Raw genomic sequence first — 18,314 nt, 5'->3', positions numbered from 1 at the left:
GTGCTTCTCCATCTCATGATAAAGTTATGTGTCCAATTGTGTTAGGCCCACCTCTAGATAGGTTTACCACATATTTTTGCCCTTTATACCCAAGATGTACCCTAGGTCGTGAGCTGGCCTAACCAATCTTGTTAGGATTCAACCAGCTTCCTGGCTTAATCTTCCATCCCTTAGGTGGAGTTGTAGTCGCTTTTTCTTTATGTTCCTTAGATAATTTGTTGATTCTCTTTGTCGATCTTCCTTGTTGCATTACCTTCTAGCTCCAACTATTTTGTTATTAATGGTCATGTTGCTTCCATGCCATTTGTCATTGGTCTTCAGTTCATTTGGTGCCACGTGTCGCTGTCTCTTTGATCAACAACGAATTTTATGTATTTTCGTAACTTAAGTTGCAGTCCGAGGTTTGACAAGTATTTCTACTATATGAGTGTCAAAGAAGAAGTTGTAGTACACAAATTCGAACTAGTAACTAATCCCAACGTTGACGTATTGAACAAACTCATATACGTAAAAACTCTCACCTTCTTCTGTAAAAAATGGAAAATTTATTGGTTTTGAGCCAGTGGGAACTGACTCTTTCTTGGCCCAAAAGGCTCCCATTTCGTGGTTCTAACATGATTTAGGGAATACAGTAAGTTGCCATCGCCTTTTTTTCCTTTGTTGGAGCCGCTTTTCATGATCCCCACTTCTCCAACCTTATTGTTTTGCATGTGCAGTACCTAAAACCTACAGAGGATCTTTTGGTGTAGCTTCTTTCTTGGATGCTATTTATCGCCTTGGCGACTTTAGTCGCTTCGGTCCTACTTTGGTTCAGCTTCATACGCTGGTTTTTCTTGGTTTTGCTTCCCTCTGGCTCTCCCTTCGACCTCAACCCTTTTCTTCTTAACTTCCTTCTTTGGATTCTTAGAGATGCCACCTCGTAAAGTCTCAATATCAGAAATCGCACGCAAGCAAAATTGGAAAAGAGTTGGAATAGGCAAAACATCTAGAGGCCACAAGATGACATGACCGACCTTACTAATGAAGAACCTGTTGAGCAATATTTCACTCATCTTCCCCCTCGTTCTATTCCTCCGATGAGTTGTTGATCACCTCGGTTTCATAGTGGGACTTATCCTTCTCCAGGCAATTCTTGCTCGAAAAACCTGTCATTCCACTATCCTTGTGGATACTCTGGGGTGGGTGGCAAAGCTAAATTGCTTGCTCAAAGCTTTTCTGTCTGGTAGGGTGTGGGGTTGAGGTTCCCCTCTCCCCCAACTGGATATGATGACCCTGCTATTGCTATTTCTCAAACTTTGAATGACCTTCGTGACGTGTGTTGTTGTATTTCACTTTATCATTTTATCTCTCTTTTATTTTTCTCTGGTCGGACTCGGTCTGTGCTTGGGTCGGGTTGGCCACTTTAGTTTGCTAACTTTGAATAATATCCTTTATCTTTCCTTCCTTAATCTTTTCCCCATATCGTTACTTTGACAACGAGCTTGGCTAACCATATCAACTATCTGATAGAGTCTCACATACCTCATGAAGAGTTAACTCAAGCTCAATCCAACATCACTTGCCTCAATCAAAATCTTTCTGACTCTCAGGCAGATTTTCAATCTTTTAAAGCCGATGTGTTAACTCTTCAGGCTAAACTCGAAAGAGTTGAATCTCCTCTTTTTGATACTACAACCTTGAATAGAAATTTATGGAAATTGAAGCTTATACAAAAGTGCAGGATTCTTGTATGGAAGACTGATGGTCTTTAATAAAAAGAAGGGTTTATTTCATTCATCCTGAGATGAGCTTTGGCTATTTAACTCGGGATTTTGAAACTTTGTGCAGGGACCCCTATGCTTTTCACTCTCCTGATGTGAATGTTGATGCTGAAACTTGAAGTTCCTCTCAACTGTTGTGCTTCCCTACTTATTGATTTTACCCTTGTTTTGGATTTTGTTATTTCCTTGGATATTGTAGCTTTCCTTTACTTGTACTTGTTGTATGGCTTTATCAATGATTGAATGGATCTTTATTTTGTTGCTTGATCAGGTTAGCCTTAACCTCCTTTTTATTTGAATCGGTTTCGACTTCCATTTGACTTGGGTCAGCCTTGGCTTCCCTTTAACTTGGGTTGGCTGATAACTTGATGACTTGTAGAAATGCAAGTTATTTTATCTATTTTATCTAAAAAAATTAGAAAAAATCATGGAAAATGCGACAACTTGATAAGAAAATCATGGATTAATTATATCATGCGACCACATGTGTACAAAATCTTATAATTCACAAGATGTCATAAAAGAAATTTCTGACGCCAACATTGGAATCACATAGTTGGAAACGCATAGCCTCACGCAATAAAAGGTGAAATGACACAAGGGCGGTGGAGGTCAAATCAAAGATCAAGTTGGTAGCTGACAAGAAAGCTTCGTGGCAATGCCAATGAACTTTTGATGCGAAGCAGGTAGCTGATAGTGGGTAGAAATGCACGTTATTACAACGCAAAGATATAAAACAATGAAGGATTGCGACGGTAAAAATATATAAAATTGCATCCAAAAGCATTAAGTTTAGAACATTGCAATCACATGCGTCCATCGCATTAAAGCAGCTAATTTATGTATTTTGTGTAGAAAAATACATTAACGCAAGATGAAATTGCGATCCAAGGAAATTAGTGTCCAAGTGCATAAAAGATTGCGACCGTAAGGCTGTGCGATCATATGTGTTCACGAAGATCTGCTCAAGAAGGTGGCCGCATAGAGCCGGTGCATCAAGTTGAAAGCTTAATAAATCACGATGGGACAGAAAGCTGATGACGGTCGAATCTGAATTTAGTTGACAAGCCGTTAACGACACATTGTAGCAAGTACACTCAACTTTTTGTTGACAATTATTCGGTGCATCAGACAAAGAATTAATGACATCCCATCAGTGCAATCATTCGAGAGAAAAAGCTCTTCACCCTGAAGCTCTATAAATACCGAAGGCCACCTTCGTTAAAGGAGTTCGGAGAGTTTAATTTCGTTATTCAGAATTTGGAGTTTGTCTTCACCATATACTTAGATTTTACATACTTAGAAGGCGGAGGCGAGTGAAAGGAGAATACGCCGAGAGATCATCCTGGTTAACTCGGAAGAGTGCCAGGAAGCATAAAAAATAGAGAGAAGGCCGACTCTTGCGGAAGCAAGAACATCTTTTGGGCAGAGTAGAGAAAACTCAGTGTAAAAGCCTTGGGAATTTCTACCAGGCTCTCTATCCTTATTTCCATTGTCATTTTGTATTCTGAACTTATTTATAAAATGGAAATTGCATTTCTATATCTGTCCACTCTCTTTACATTACGCATGAGTAACTAAACTGTCGAATGGGTTGAGAAACACTTAGCTAGCATAACCTGAGATCTTCACTTTATGCGATCATTTTATATTATGTATGCATCATTCGTCCTTTAGAGATGCTTGGGAGGGTGGTCTAAGGATAGAATCTAGGTTTGGAAAAGTCAGATTAGAATCTAGGCTCAGGAGAGTCAGATTAGAACCGTATAATCAAGAGATAGAAACTTAGGAATAATTTATGTTTGCTATTAATGCATCGCATGCACCCTAGAGATAGGATATGATTGTATGCGGTCACCTTGTACCTATGTGCATCATTCATCATCACATAGGCAAGAAATAGAGACTTAAGAATAAGTCCTATAGACATTATTGCATACATCGCATGCATCTTAAACTAAAAGCTATTGCATTTTCATTGGAAAATGAATTGTTGTCGCATGTGTGTAGCATGATCGCATAGTTTGAACGAAATCTCAGGAAGCGCTAGCTAAAGACCTTCTCAACCCGTTCCTCCGCATACTCATTGTAATTTCATTGTTATCGACTCTTTTCTCAATTCCGCCGCATAACCTTTATACCTTAAACAACATACCAACCAATGCATTGATTTATTTATTACAGCAAAGTATCAGAAATCACCGTCGCATACTATTTCCCATAGTCCCTGTGTTCAGCCCTAGGCTTACCAGGCAACTTAGTAGGGTTTATACTTGGATCTTGCTAAGAAAACTTGCATGCACAATGCATATTTCACCATCGCATTCTACATCACTATTTCATCGCATTAACCACACATCAAGTTTTTGGCGCCGTTGCCGGGGACTGTGGCAATACAGATTTTTGCTAACGGTAACTTTTTGGTTTTCTTTGCAGACTCTCTGTCTCTGTGCACTGCTTCTCCTTAGGTAATGGAAGAAGCGGGCGTTGTATGAGCGAAGGACAAAATCCTGAGCCCGATTACGACCCAGAGATTAAGGAAACTTTCTGAAGAAGAAGAAGAAACAGCCGCCGACAACAACAACAACAAGAGAAAGATCCAAACATGGCGGAGCAAACTGAAAATGGAGCACCAAATGCAAATAATATCATGGTGAACCCCATCCTATTGGCAAAAGACCGCAATAAGCCCATTCGGGACTATGTGTCACCCAACCTCTATGATTTCTCACCAGGAATCATAAGGCCAGCTCTTGACGGATCGGGGTTCAAAATGAAACCGGTGATGCTGCAGATGATTCAAACTACCGGACAGTTTAGCGGTAGGTGTGGCGAGGATCCGCACGCCTAACTCCGGATTTTCATTGAGATCTGCAACAGTTTGTGTTCCCAAACATTTCCGCTGAGGAGGTTCGATTAACGCTGTTCACATTTTCGTTGTGTGACCAAGCATGAAAATGGGCTTATTCTCTCGAATAAGGGGGGATTATATCATGGGAACAAGTAGTAGAGAAGTTCATGAAGAAGTACTTCCCTCCGACAGAGAACGCCAAAAGAAGAAAGCTAATTACTAATTTTGAATAGGATATTGATGAACCGTTCAGTGACGCCTGGGCGAGGTTTAAGAGGCTGGTAAGAGATTGCCGCATAACGGCTTACCAGATTGTTTACAGATGGAAATTTTCTACCACGGATTGAACTTTACATCGCAAACGGGTGCTAATGCGGCAATAACTGGAGGTCTGCTTGATAAGACATATGATGAGACCAAGAATATACTTGATCGCATTTCCAAAAATCATGAAGACTGGAGAAAAAGCGATCAACGATTGAGGATCAAAGACAGTGATGCAAATAACGGGGCCATTGCATCCCTTCAAAACCAAATGACTGTGATGATGAATTTGATACAAGGAATCGCAATCAGTAGCCCAGGAACGCATAGTGGGTAAGTCAACGCAATCAACTAGATGACCGCAAATTGTACTACTTACGGTGAAGGCCATTCAATGGAGAAATGTCCGAGGAACCTACAGTCAGTCTATTTCGTGAAAAATAATTCGTTTTCCAATACATACAACCATGGGTGGAGAAACCATCCTAACTTCGCATGGAAAAATCAACAAAAAAATCTTCAATCAGTGGCGTAAAAAGAAGGGCCACTAGGATTTTTTCCGCGAACAAATGGTCAAACGCAAAATCAAGGCAGCAGTTCGCAGGCGCCACAATCTTCATCTTTGGAGAGTTTACTGAAGCAATATATTGAAAAGAATGAAATAGTGATTCAAAACCAAGTGATGTCTATCCACAATCTAGAAATTCAGATAGGATAGATTGCGGGCGAACTCAAGAATAGACTGTAGGGAGGATTGTCAAGTTCAAAAAAGCTCCCACACAACCTAGGGGGTATGGGAAAAGAGCAATGTTAAGTTGCGACGTTGCGGAGCGGAAAGACTGTGGCGGATGAGAAGAAGGAGTCGAGTAGGATTACTCCCATTGCGATGGAACCACAAACCCCGTTGACTCAAGAAGAAACAGAAGAAAAAAGGCGATGGAACCAAAGATTACATCCACTTCGGAGCCAAAAGAACAAGAAACCGTGAAAATACAACTGCCACCATTCCCTCAGAGACTTAAAAAGAAGAAAAATAATGAAGGGCAGTATCAACGCTTCATGGATATGCTGAAACAGTTGAATATTAACATACCATTCACTAAAGCAATCGAATAGATGCCCAAGTATGCGAAGTTTCTGAAGGATATGGTGACGAAGAAGAGAAGCACTGGTAAGTTCGCAACGGTGGCATTGGCGCAAAGTTCAAAATCCATAATTCCACCAAAAATGCGCGACCCTGGAAGTTTCACCATACCCTGCTCTATTGAAGGGTTATACATCTGTCAAGCGCTTTGCGATCTCGAGGCCAGCATCAACTTGATGCCCTTTTCAATTTTCAAGCAGCTAAATATGAGGCAGCTGGCACCCACGACGATGACTCTTCAATTAGCTGATAGATCCCTTGTGCATCCAGAAGGGAAGGTGAAGAATGTTATAGTTACGATTGACAAATTTATATTACTGACAATCTTCATCATCCTGGACTATAAAGCGGACAAGGATGTACCCATCATCTTGGGACGACCATTTTTATCCACTAGTCGTGCTCAGATTGATGTGTACAAAGGAGAGATCACACCGAACGTGAATGGATAAAAACTCAGGTTTGATATTATCCGAGCCATGAAATATTCTAAAGAAGAAGACCTCAATGAATCCGATGATGAACCAAGTTTGAATGAAGAAGAAAAGTCTGAAGATGAAAATGAAGATGAGGATGTAACCGTATCCATAGTAGCCTGCAATGCGATCATAGAAAAACAACCAAAGAAGATGAGATGATCGCATCCAAAGAAGACAAGTTGACAACGAGTGAATAAAGAAAAACAACAAAGCCATCCTTGGAACAACCACCAACAATAGAGCTGAAGACCCTTCCAAACCACCTGAATTATGCGTTTCTGAGGCAGAATAAAACACTACCTACAATAATTTCCTCTTTACTTAATGAAGATCAAGAGAATCCGCTGTTGAGAATCCTGAGAAAGTATGTAAAAGCAATTGGTTGGATGCTAGCAGACATCAGAGGAATTAGCACCGTATACTGCATGCACAGGATTCGTCTCGAGGACAATCAAAAGGGATTAATCGAACATCAATGCAGACTCTCCTGCAATGAAGAAGGTCGTGAAGAAGGAGATAATCAACTGTTAGACGTGGGGATTATCTATCTAATAGGCAACAGCATGTGGGTCAGCCCCGTCAATGCGTGCCGAAGAAAGGAGGGATGACGGTAGTCCCAAATGCAAATAACGAACTAGTACCAATGAGGATCGTCACTGGCTGGCGGATTTGCATGGACTATCGCAAACTGAATGCGGTGACAAACAAGGATCATTTCCCTTTGCCTTTTATCGACCAGATGCTAGACCGCCGCTGGAAATGATTTCTACTGCTTCTTGGATGAATATGCCGGCTATAACCAAATCATGATTGCTCCTAAAGATCAAGAGAAAACCACATTCACCTGCCCTTATGGAACTTTTGCATTTCGACGCATGCCGTTCGACCTATGAAATGCGCCAAGCACTTTCCAAAGGTGTATGATGGCCATTTTTCTGAGTATCTTGAAGACTCTGTAGAAATTTTTATGGACGACTTCTCGGTGTATGGGCAAACATACGAAATTTGTCTCAACAACCTAGAGAAAATATTGAAAAGATGTGAAGAGATGAACCTCGTGCTGAATTGGGAGAAATGTCACTTCATGGTGAAGGAAAGTATTGTGCTTGGGCACAAAGTCTCCAAGGATGGGTTGGAGGTGGACAAGGCGAAGATTGAAGCGATTGAAAAGCTTCCACCTCCAGCGAATCTGAAGGCTGCAGGAGCTTCTTAGTACATGCTGGCTTTTATAGACGTTTTGTGAAAGACTTTTCAAAGATCGCACGACCATTGAGTGTGTTGCTGGAGGCAGAAAGAAAATTTGACTTTGATGATCAATGCCTCAACGCATTCATAATACTGAAGAACACATTAACAACTGCACCTGTGTTGATCGCACCGGACTGGACACATCCCTTTGAGTTAATGTGCGATGCAAGAGGTTATACGATGGGAGCAGTGCTAGCGTAAAAGAAGAAAACAATGCTATACCACATCGCATATGCGAGTAAGACCTTGAATCCTACTAAAACAAATTACACTACCACAGAAAAAGAATTGCTTGTGGTGATATTTGCGTTGGAAAAACTCAGAGCTTATTTGTTGGGAACTAAAGCAATCATTCACACTGACCACTTGGTGATAAAATATTTGATGACAAAGAAAGATGCGAAGCCGAGATTGATTAGATGGGTTCTCTTCCTCCAGGAATTTAATATGGAGATCATTGATTGTAAAGGGACGGATAACGAGGTTGCAGACCATTTATCCAGATTAAAAAATCCAGAAGTTGGCCGCAACCAGTCAGAGGTGAATGCAACTTTCCCAGACGAACAACTATTTAAAATTGAAGAATTACCATGGTATGCGGACGTGGTCAATTTTCTAGTTTGCGAACAATTCCTTGAGGATTACACAACCCACCAGAAGAAGCGGCTCATACATGAATGTAGATAATATTATTGGGACGAGCCAAATCTCTATAAGAGGGGATCAGACCATATTTTGTGCCTATGCATACGAGACGTTGCTCACCAATGCATATTATCACAATGCCATGACTCGCCATATGGAGGACACTTTGAAGGCCAACGCACAGCAGCAAAGACGTTACAAAGTGGGTATTTTTGGCCAACATTATTTAAGGATGCAAGAGACTATGCGATGAAATGCGACTAGTGCCAACACACGAGAAACATTTCATGGAAGCATGCGATGCCCATGAACATCATCTTAGAATTGGAATTGTTCTGCGTCTGGGGCATAGACTTCATGGGACCATTTTCACCATCGAATGGTCACAAATACATTCTATTAGCCATCGACTACGTTTCCAAATGGGTAGAAGCGGTATCGTGCGTCGCAAGCGATACGGCGATAGTCTCCAAGTTCTTGAAGAAAAATATTTTCACTCGTTTTGGCACTCCACATGCCATAATAAGTGAGAAGACTCCCACTTTGTTAATCACATCATCAACAATTTGCTGCTCAAATATAATATCCTCCATAAAGTGGCCACCGCATACCATCCACAAACAAATGGTCAAGTTGAAGTGTCCAACAGAGAAATCAAGCTGATATTAGAGAAGGTGGTAAAACCTTCACGAAAAGATTGGGAAACGAAGCTGGACGATGCCTTGTGGGCATACAGGACCGCTGATGCATTATTTTATTAAGTGGAAATATGGATGACATGGGTTGATGGAATTGCATTGTGCACTCAAGTTTCCCCAGCGGAATTCAAGTGTAAATTCCTCTAAGTTTCTTGGTAAGTCCAGGGTCGAACATAGGGACTTGTGAAAATAGATTGCGTTGATAATTTTTGATGAAAACTTTGTGGTAACCAGGAAAATAAATAAAGTGTTTGGTTGTTGATTACGTTGATTAAAAAGAAATAAATAAATGTGGCGGATTTAAGAAACGAAAGTTGCGTTGATAGATGCAATGAGTATGTGATGAACGGGTCGAGAAGATCTTTAGCTAGCATTACTTAGGAATGCATCAGACCATGCGATCATGTTACTACCATGCACAGCAAGTCATTTTCCAATGTAAATGCGATGCTCCTAAGTCTAGGACGCATGTGTTGAATGCAAAATATCCATAGAGTTTATCCCTAAGTCTCTACACTTATCCTATGCGTTGGTGCAAAATGCATGAAAGCAAGGTGACCGCATACAATCATATCTTATCGCCAAGATGCATGCGATGCATTAATAACAAATAGTGCTCATTCCTAAGCGCCCATCTCTCATTTATGCATTCTAATCTCGTTCTTCCAAACCTAGATTCTGACCTCACCTTCCCAAGTCTAGACCCTGTTCTTAGATTACCCTCCCGAGTATCCCTAAGGGATGAATGAAGCATACATAAACAAGATAATCACAATGAATGAAGATTCCCTAGTTGTGCTAGCTAAATGCTTTTTAACCCATTCAACTAATTTAGTTACTCATGTGTGAATCACAGAGGGCGAACAGATATAGAGAAAGAAATTCCATTCTTATAAATAAGCTAAGTATAAAATACCAATGGAAGTTTAAGTTAGAGAGCCTGGTAGCAATTCCTTGCTGACCGAGGCTTTCTATACTGGAATCTTTATTCTGATCTAAAGATATTCTCGCTTCTGCAGGCGTCGGCCCTCTCTCTGTCTTTGAAGCTTCCGGCGCTCTCCCAGGCTTACCGAAACGATCTATCGGCACACTTTCTTCCTCATGTCCGCCTTAAAATGAAAGAAACTATGGATAGAGGCGTGAACTTGTAAAGTGGTGAATTAATCGACTGCTTAACCCCTTCTTTGAAGAATGCACTTGGTATTTATAGAGCTTCCATGATAAAAGGTGGTTTCTCTCTTCCGGTTGTACAGATGGGACAACTTTAATTCTTGATTGACGCATCGAATAATTATCACCGATAAAGCTGAATGTACTTCATGACCGTTATCGACTGTCAACTTAATTTGGATCCGACTGTCATCAGCTTCTTGTCCCATCGCTCTTAATTATCCTTTCACCTGGATGCGCTCACCATGTTGTACTAACCAAGTTGCGACGATCCTTCTCGAGCGAATGTTTTCGAGCACGATCAATGCAAAGACTTGTGATGAAATTGCGCTTGACCGATAATTTTCTATGATCGCAATCTGGCATTGCGTTGACGCATATTCTGGACAAAAATACAAAAATCAATAGTTCTAATATGCTGAACACATGCAACCACAATATTATAGAATTTATGTTTAATGGACGCAATTTAACATATTTCATCAATGCAATCCAACATTGTTTAAGAACCTAGCACTATGATAACGTGCATTTCTGCTCGTTATCACACCCCCAAATTCAAACAATGCTTGTCATCAAGCATAAGTTAAAGATTCCTTTATCAAGTCAACCGCAAAGTTGTTTTCCTAGATTTCTCAAGAATACTTTGTTCAAATCCTATATGCCAGAATTTCCTTAAGTCTTATTCAAGTCTCTTCCTAAAATATTTCTAAGACTTAGGGATTGCAAGCTTAACTTTCAAAAGGACTTTACTAAATTCCAGAACATCGCATGATTTATTTCAAAAAGAAAATTTTCCACCGGGGTGTCAAATGATTTATCCTTGCACAAAAATTTTCTTTATTGCCATTTTTTTTCTGACCTTGCGCTGATCCGAGTGTCTTGCCTTCGTTTTGGCTTGTCCCCATAGGTGTCATGCGGACATCCAACTATGAACAATGCACTCTTTCTCAGACTAAACTCATACCAATTTGGCATTGGAGTTGCGGTCATTGATTTATGCATTGCTCTTTGTGACTTACTTTCGTTTTGGCTTGCCCCCACATGTGTCATGCGGACATCCAACTATGGGTAAGTACCTTTCACAACTTAACTCTTATCAACATGGGTTTCCCATTGCGTTAACAGTGGAGTTGTTATTCTCAATTTTTTTTTGAAAATATCAAGGTCGGAAATAAATACCTCACCCCCAAATTTAAAATGCGACAATGTCCTCATTGCCAAAAAATTAAAATAAGTCATGCGATGGTCATAGAATACGTTGTAAAGAAGTTTGAAAAAAAGCTAGCAAACCTCTAACTTCGAGAAATATTTCCTGAGGTGACTATTATAAGACTAAGTTGACTCTAGTGTATACGAAAGAAATAGAAGCATATTTTTCATCATTGAAATCATACGTGGATAAGGAACAGAATGCGATAAACTACTAAATTTATCTACTTGTTAAATGATTGCGATAATCAAGGAGGATGCGGTGATAAAACTTTGAAAAGTGAAATGCAATGTGATAGTGCAAAATTTGAAATAAGGATAAGGAAGAGTACACCCTCAAATTTTGCGCTGTCGCCCGCAATGTGTATTGATGCATCCATCCTTGCGGCGATCTTTGCTTCTGTGGATTGCAGTGATGGAGTGAGATCATTTGCTTCTTCTGGTAATATCTCCGCAATCCTGTGCCTTAATCATTGTAAACAGACAAAGAGAGTGTTAAATGATTTTAAAACAAAACAACAATTTTTTTTTTTGATTTTTTTATTTTTTTTGAAAGAAGGAAATTATAAGAATGAGTAGGATGCAGATAGTTTGAATAAAAGTAAAGTGACGAAGAAAAGAGAGTTCAAAAGTCATGTAAGAGGGTAGTCTGGAGTTTTCAACTTTGCGGAGGCTGTTTCTGGCTGGAAATCTCCTCTGGAATATGCCTTGATCCGTTGTCCATTAACCTTGAATGTTCAACTGCCAACCTCAGTGATCAGTTCCACCGCACCATGTGGAAATATTTCTTTGATGATGAAGGGACCAGACCAGCGTGATTTTAATTTTCCCGGGAAGAGCTCAATCTTGAATTGAAAAGTAAGACCTTTTGCCCGACTTAGAGGTTTCTATCGCATATGCGTTTATCATGCCAGCGTTTGGTGCGCTCTTTATAAATCTTCACATTCTCATATGCGTTGATCCTCTATTCTTCTAGCTCAACCAACTACATTTTTCGTGCTTCCCCTGCTTTCTTTAAATCGTAATTCAACTTCTTGACCGCCCACAATGCTTTATACTCTAGCTTTAAAGGCAAATGACACGCTTTGCCAAATACCAATGCATAGGGGGACATACCTATTGGTGTTTTAAATGCGGTTCGGTATGCCCACAACGCATCATCAAGCTTCATTGCCCAATCTTTCCGTGAAGGTTTTACTACCTTTTCAAGTATCAATTTAATCTCACGATTGGACACTTCAGCCTGGCCATTCGTTTGCGGATGGTATGTGGTGGCCACTTTGTGAAGGATATTGTACTTGTGTAGCAACTTCTTGATATTGTGATTGACAAAGTGTGATCCTTCATCACTTATGATAACAATGGGGGTGCCAAAACGCGTGAAAATATTTCTCTTGAGGAACTGGGAGACTACCGCCGCATCACTTTTCGAGACGAGACAGATTAGGGGAGAAGAAAGACAAGAAAGAGGAGACGGCGCATGCTATTACCTCTACCCACTTGGAGACATAATCGACGACCAATAAAATATAGTGCTTGCCATGCGAAGGAGAGAATGACCCCATGAAATATATCCCTCATACGTCGAATAATTCCAGCTCCAAGATGGTGTTCATTGGCATTGCGTTCTTCCATGAAATGTTGCCAGTATGCTGACACCGATCACATTTCATTGCGAAGTCAGCAACATCCTTAAATAATGAAGGCCAAGAGAATCCACTTTGCAAAACTTTGGCTGCAGTGCGTTGCCCTCCAAAGTGCCCTCCATATGGCGAATCGTGGCACTGTGACAATATGCGTTGTTGAGCAGCATTTGGTACGCATAATTGAATGATTTAGTCTGCACCTCTTTTATACAGATTCGGCTCATCACAATAATAATGTTTGCATTCATGCTTGAGCTTCTTCTGTTGATGGTAGGTGTAATCTTAAGGACATTGTTCACAAACCAAATAACTAACGATGTCCGCATACCAGGGCAATTCTTCTATGTGGAATAGCTGCTCGTCCGGAAACACGACACTCACTTCAGATTCATTGCGGTCAACCTCGGGATTTTCCAGTCTGGACAAGTGATTTGCAATTTGATTCTCTGTCCCCTTCCGATCAATTATCTTGATATCAAATTCTTGAAGGAGGAGAACCCATCTGATCAACCTCGGCTTTGCGTCTTTTTTTGTCATTAAATATTTGATTGCCGCGTGATCAGTGTGAATGAATACCTTGGTTCCCAACAGATATGCCCTGAATTTTTCCAACACAAAAATCACAGCCAGGAGTACTTTCTCAGTGGTGGTATAAATTATTTGAGGAGAGTTTAGAGTTTTACTCGCACATGTTAGGGGTGCAAAATAGTTTTCTTCTTTTGCGCTAATGCAGTCCCCATCGCATACTCGCTTGTGTCGCACATGATTTCAAATGGCATTGTCCAATTCGGCGCAATTAGTACTGCGCGGTAATCAACGCATCTTTTAATACTCTGAATGCATTGAGGCAATTGTTATCAAAATCAAATTTCTTATCCGCCTCTAACAACCCACTCAGTGGTCGTGCAATTTTAGAAAAGTCCTTGACAAATAGTCTATAGAATCCAGCATGCCCCAAGAAACTTCGCATAGCCTTCACGCTGGTTGGAGGTGGGAGTTTTTCAATTGCTTCAATCTTTGCTTTGTCCACCTCCAACCCTTCCCGGGAGACCTTGTGTCCCAACACTATACCCTCTTTCACTATGAAGTGACATTTTTCCTAGTTGAGCACTAGGTTCTTCTCTTCACGTCTCTTCAGAATTTTCTCCAAATTAGCCAGGCAGACTTCATAAATGTTCCCATAAATATTTCCACTGAGTCCTCGAGATAATCTAAAAAGATTGTCATCATGCACCTTTGGAACGTGCTCGGCGCATTGCAGAGGCCAAACAACATGCGGCGGAAAGTGAATGTCCCATATGGGCAGTGAATGTGGTATTGTCTTGATCTTCAGGGGCTATCATGATTTGATTATATCCGACATACCCATCCAAAAAGCAGTAAAAATCATTCCCTGCTAGCTTTTCTAGCATTTGATCAATGAATGGCAGACGAAAGTGATCTTTCTTGGTGGCCGCATTCAACTTGCGGTAGTCGATACATATGCGCGATCCAGTGATGGTCCTTTGCGGTATTAATTCATTATTCTCATTTGGGACTACTGTCATTCCGCCTTTCTTTAGCACACATTACACGGGGCTAACTCACGTGCTATCTACTATGGGATAGATAATGTCTGCATCCAGCCACTTGATAATCTTTTTTTTGACGACCTTCTTCATTGCAAGGTTAAGCCTGCATTGATTTTCAATTGTTGCTTTGTGGTCGTCCTCAAGACGAATGTGGTGCATGCAATACACGGGGCTAATTCCTTTGATGTCAGCAAGCGTCCAGCCAATTGCTTGCACATGTTTCTTGAGAATGCTCATCAACACATTCTCTTGCTCTTCGTTGAGCAAAGAAATTATCACTGGCAGCTTCTCATTCTGCTTCAGAAATTCGTACTTCAAATGGGTTGGTAGGGTCTTTCGTTCAAGTGTTTATGGTTTCATGAGGGAAGGTTGCGTTGTTTTTCTTTCTTCTTTTGGCTCTTCTTCTTGCGTTGCAATCATTTCTTCTTCTTTGTTTGTTTTTGCTACGATCACATTGTAGGCAACTACGTATGCGTTGGCATCCTCTTCTTCACACTCTTCATCAGACTTTTCTTCTTCAATCAAATTTAGGTCATCATCATAATCTTGCAGGTATTCTTCATTCGGAAATTTCATGGCACGAATTATATTAAATTTGAGCTTTTGTCTGTTTATACTCAAAGTGATTTCTCCCTTGTGAACATCAATTTGAGCACGACCCGTTGATAGGAAAGGTCATTCCAAAATGATGGGCACATCTTTGTCGACCTTATAGTCTAGAATGATGAAGTCAGCTGGCAGAATAAATTTATCAATCTTGATCAGCACATCCTTCACCTTACCTTCTGGATGAACTAGGGATCTGTCAGCCAATTAGAGAGTCACTAATGTAGGCATAAGTTGCCCTACATTTAATTGTTTAAAAATTGACAGCGACATCAAATTTATGCTGGCCCCCAGTCACACAAGGCTTGCCTAATATAGAGTTCTCCTATGAAGCAAGGAATAGTGAAGTTCCCAGGATCGCTCATCTTCGGTGGGATAATGGATTTGGACCTTTGCGTTAGTGCCACCGTGACAAATTTTCCAATGCCTCTTTTCTTAGTTACCATGTCCTTCAGAAACTTTGCATAGGCAGCATTTCCTCAATCACTTCACTGAAAGAAATGTTAACATGTAATTTCTTTAACATAGATAAGAAGCGTTGGAACTGTACCTCTTCGTTTTTCTTCTTCCTTAGCCTTTGAGGGAAAGGTGGTAACTGAACTTTCACAGTTCTCATTTCATTTAACTTTGAGGTCGATGCAACCTTAGGTTCCACTACTTTATTTTCTCTTTCTTCTTCTTGCGTTACCGCAATCTCAGGCTCCGTTGTGATGGAAGTTGTTCTACTATGCTCATTCTTTTCCCCCTCCATAGTCTTTTTACTATGCAATGTCACAACCTGACATTGCTCCTTACCTGATCCCCCTGGGTTGCGTGGAAGTTTGGTTGAGCTTGGCAATGTCCCTTGCGGTCTACTTTTCAACTCACTTGCAATCTGGCCCATTTGTAATTCGAGGTTGCGAATGGACATAGCCTGACTTTGAAGCACTGTCTCGTTTTTCTCTATATATTGCTTCAATAGGTTCTCCAGAGAAGAGGATTGCGGTGGTTGTTGTGAGCTACTTGCTTGATTGCTCTGTTGACCGTTGTTGCATTGGAAGAATCCTGGTGGCCCTTCTTTTTGCGCCATAGGTTGAAAATTTTGTTGTTGATTCTTCCAGGCAAAATTAGGGTGGTTTCTCCACCCGGGGTTGTAAGTTTTTGAAAAGAGATTATTCTTTACAAAATATATAGACTGTGGATTTTGCGGGCAATCTTCCATCGCATGCCCATCACCACAATTCGTACACCTTGCGGTGTTTTGACTTATTGCGTTAATTTTCCCACCTTGCGGTGTTGGGTTGCTGATTGCCATTTCTTGAGTCAAATTCATCATTGCGGTCATTTGGTTTTGTAATGAAACAATGACACCGTTATTTGTGTTAGAATCTTCAAGTCTCAATCTCTGGTCACTCTCCCTCTAGTCTTCATAGTTCTTGGAGATTCGGTCCAGGATATTCTTCGCCTCATCGTAAGTTTTGTCAAGCAGACCACCAGCGGCTGCCGCATTGGCAGCAGTCTGCAAAGCGAGATTCAAACCGTGATAGAAAATTTCCATTTGAAGGCCGTTTGGTAACCTATTTTGCGGATAATCCCTGACCAACCTTTTAAACCTCGCCCAAACATCGCTGAGCGATTCGTCTATATCTGGTTCAAAATTAGTAATAAGCTTCCTTCGTCTTGAATTCTCGATAGGTGGAAAATACTTTTTCATGAATTTCTCCACTACCTGCTCCCAAGAAGTAATCTCTCCTGGTTCGAGCGAATAAGCCCATTTCCTAGCCTGATCACAGAGAGAAAATGGGAACAACGTTAGTCGAACTTCCTTAGCAGAGATGTTTAGGAATGCAAAGTTATTGCAGATTTCAATAAAACTTCGGAGGTGGGCATGTGGGTCCTCGCCACGCCTTCCTCCGAATTGACCTGCAGTCTGGATCATCTGCAGCATCTCCGGTTTCATCTTGAATCTACTTCCGTCGAGGGCAGGCCTCATGATTCCCGGAGAGAAATCATAGAGGTTTGGCGATGCATAGTCCTTCATGGGTCTATTGCGATCGTTTGCTAATAGAATTGGATTCGCCATGAAATTGTTATCATTTGGTGCTCCACCTCCAGGCTGCTTCGCCATCTCTTCTTTATTTGATTGTGGTTGTTGTTGGCGGTCTCTCAATCTTCGTCTAAAAGTCCTCTCAATCTCCGGGTCGTAATTTGCTAGAGATTGAGAGTCCTGCAAAAAAATAAAAAAGATTAGCGTTAACAAACTTTTTTTTTGAAGTCCCCGGCAACGGCGCCAAAAACTTGATGCATTATTTTATTAAGTGGAAATATGGATGATATGCGTTAATGGAATTGCGTTGTGCACTCAAGTTTCCCCAGTGGAATTCAAGTGTAAATTTCTCTGAGTTTCCTAGTAAGTCCAGGGTCGAACACAGGGACTTGTGAAAATAGATTATGTTGATAATTTTTTATGAAAACTTTGCGGTAACGGGGAAAATAAATAAAGTGTTTGGTTGTTGATTGCGTTGATTAAAAAGAAATAAATAAATGCGGTGGATTTGAGAAATGAAAGTTGCATTGATAGATGCAATGAGTATGTGATGAACAGGTTGAGAAGATCTTAGCTAGTGTTACTTGGGAATGCATCAGACCATGCGATCATGTTACTACCATGCACATCAAGTCATTTTCCAATGTAAATGCGATGCTTCTAAGTTTAGGATGCATGTGTTGAATGCAAAATGTCCATAGAGCTTATCCCTAAGTCTCTACTCTTGTCCTACGGTTGATGCAAAATGTATGAAAACAAAGTGACCGCATACAATCATATCTTATCGCCAAGATGCATGCGATGCGTTAATAACAAATAGTGCTCATTCATAAGCGCCCATCTTTCATTTATGCATTCTAATCTGGTTCTTTCAAACCTAGATTCTGACCTGACCTTCCCAAGTCTAGATCCTGTCCTTAGACTACCCTCACGAGTATCCCTAAGGGACGAATGAAGCATACATAAACAAGATAATCGCAAAGAATGAAGATTT

The sequence above is a fragment of the Benincasa hispida genome, chromosome 3, assembly GCF_027475165.1.
Source record: "Benincasa hispida cultivar pf3 chromosome 3, pf3_genome.v1.1, whole genome shotgun sequence".
NCBI lineage: Eukaryota > Viridiplantae > Streptophyta > Magnoliopsida > Cucurbitales > Cucurbitaceae > Benincasa > Benincasa hispida.
This window is presented reverse-complemented; position numbering follows the sequence as displayed.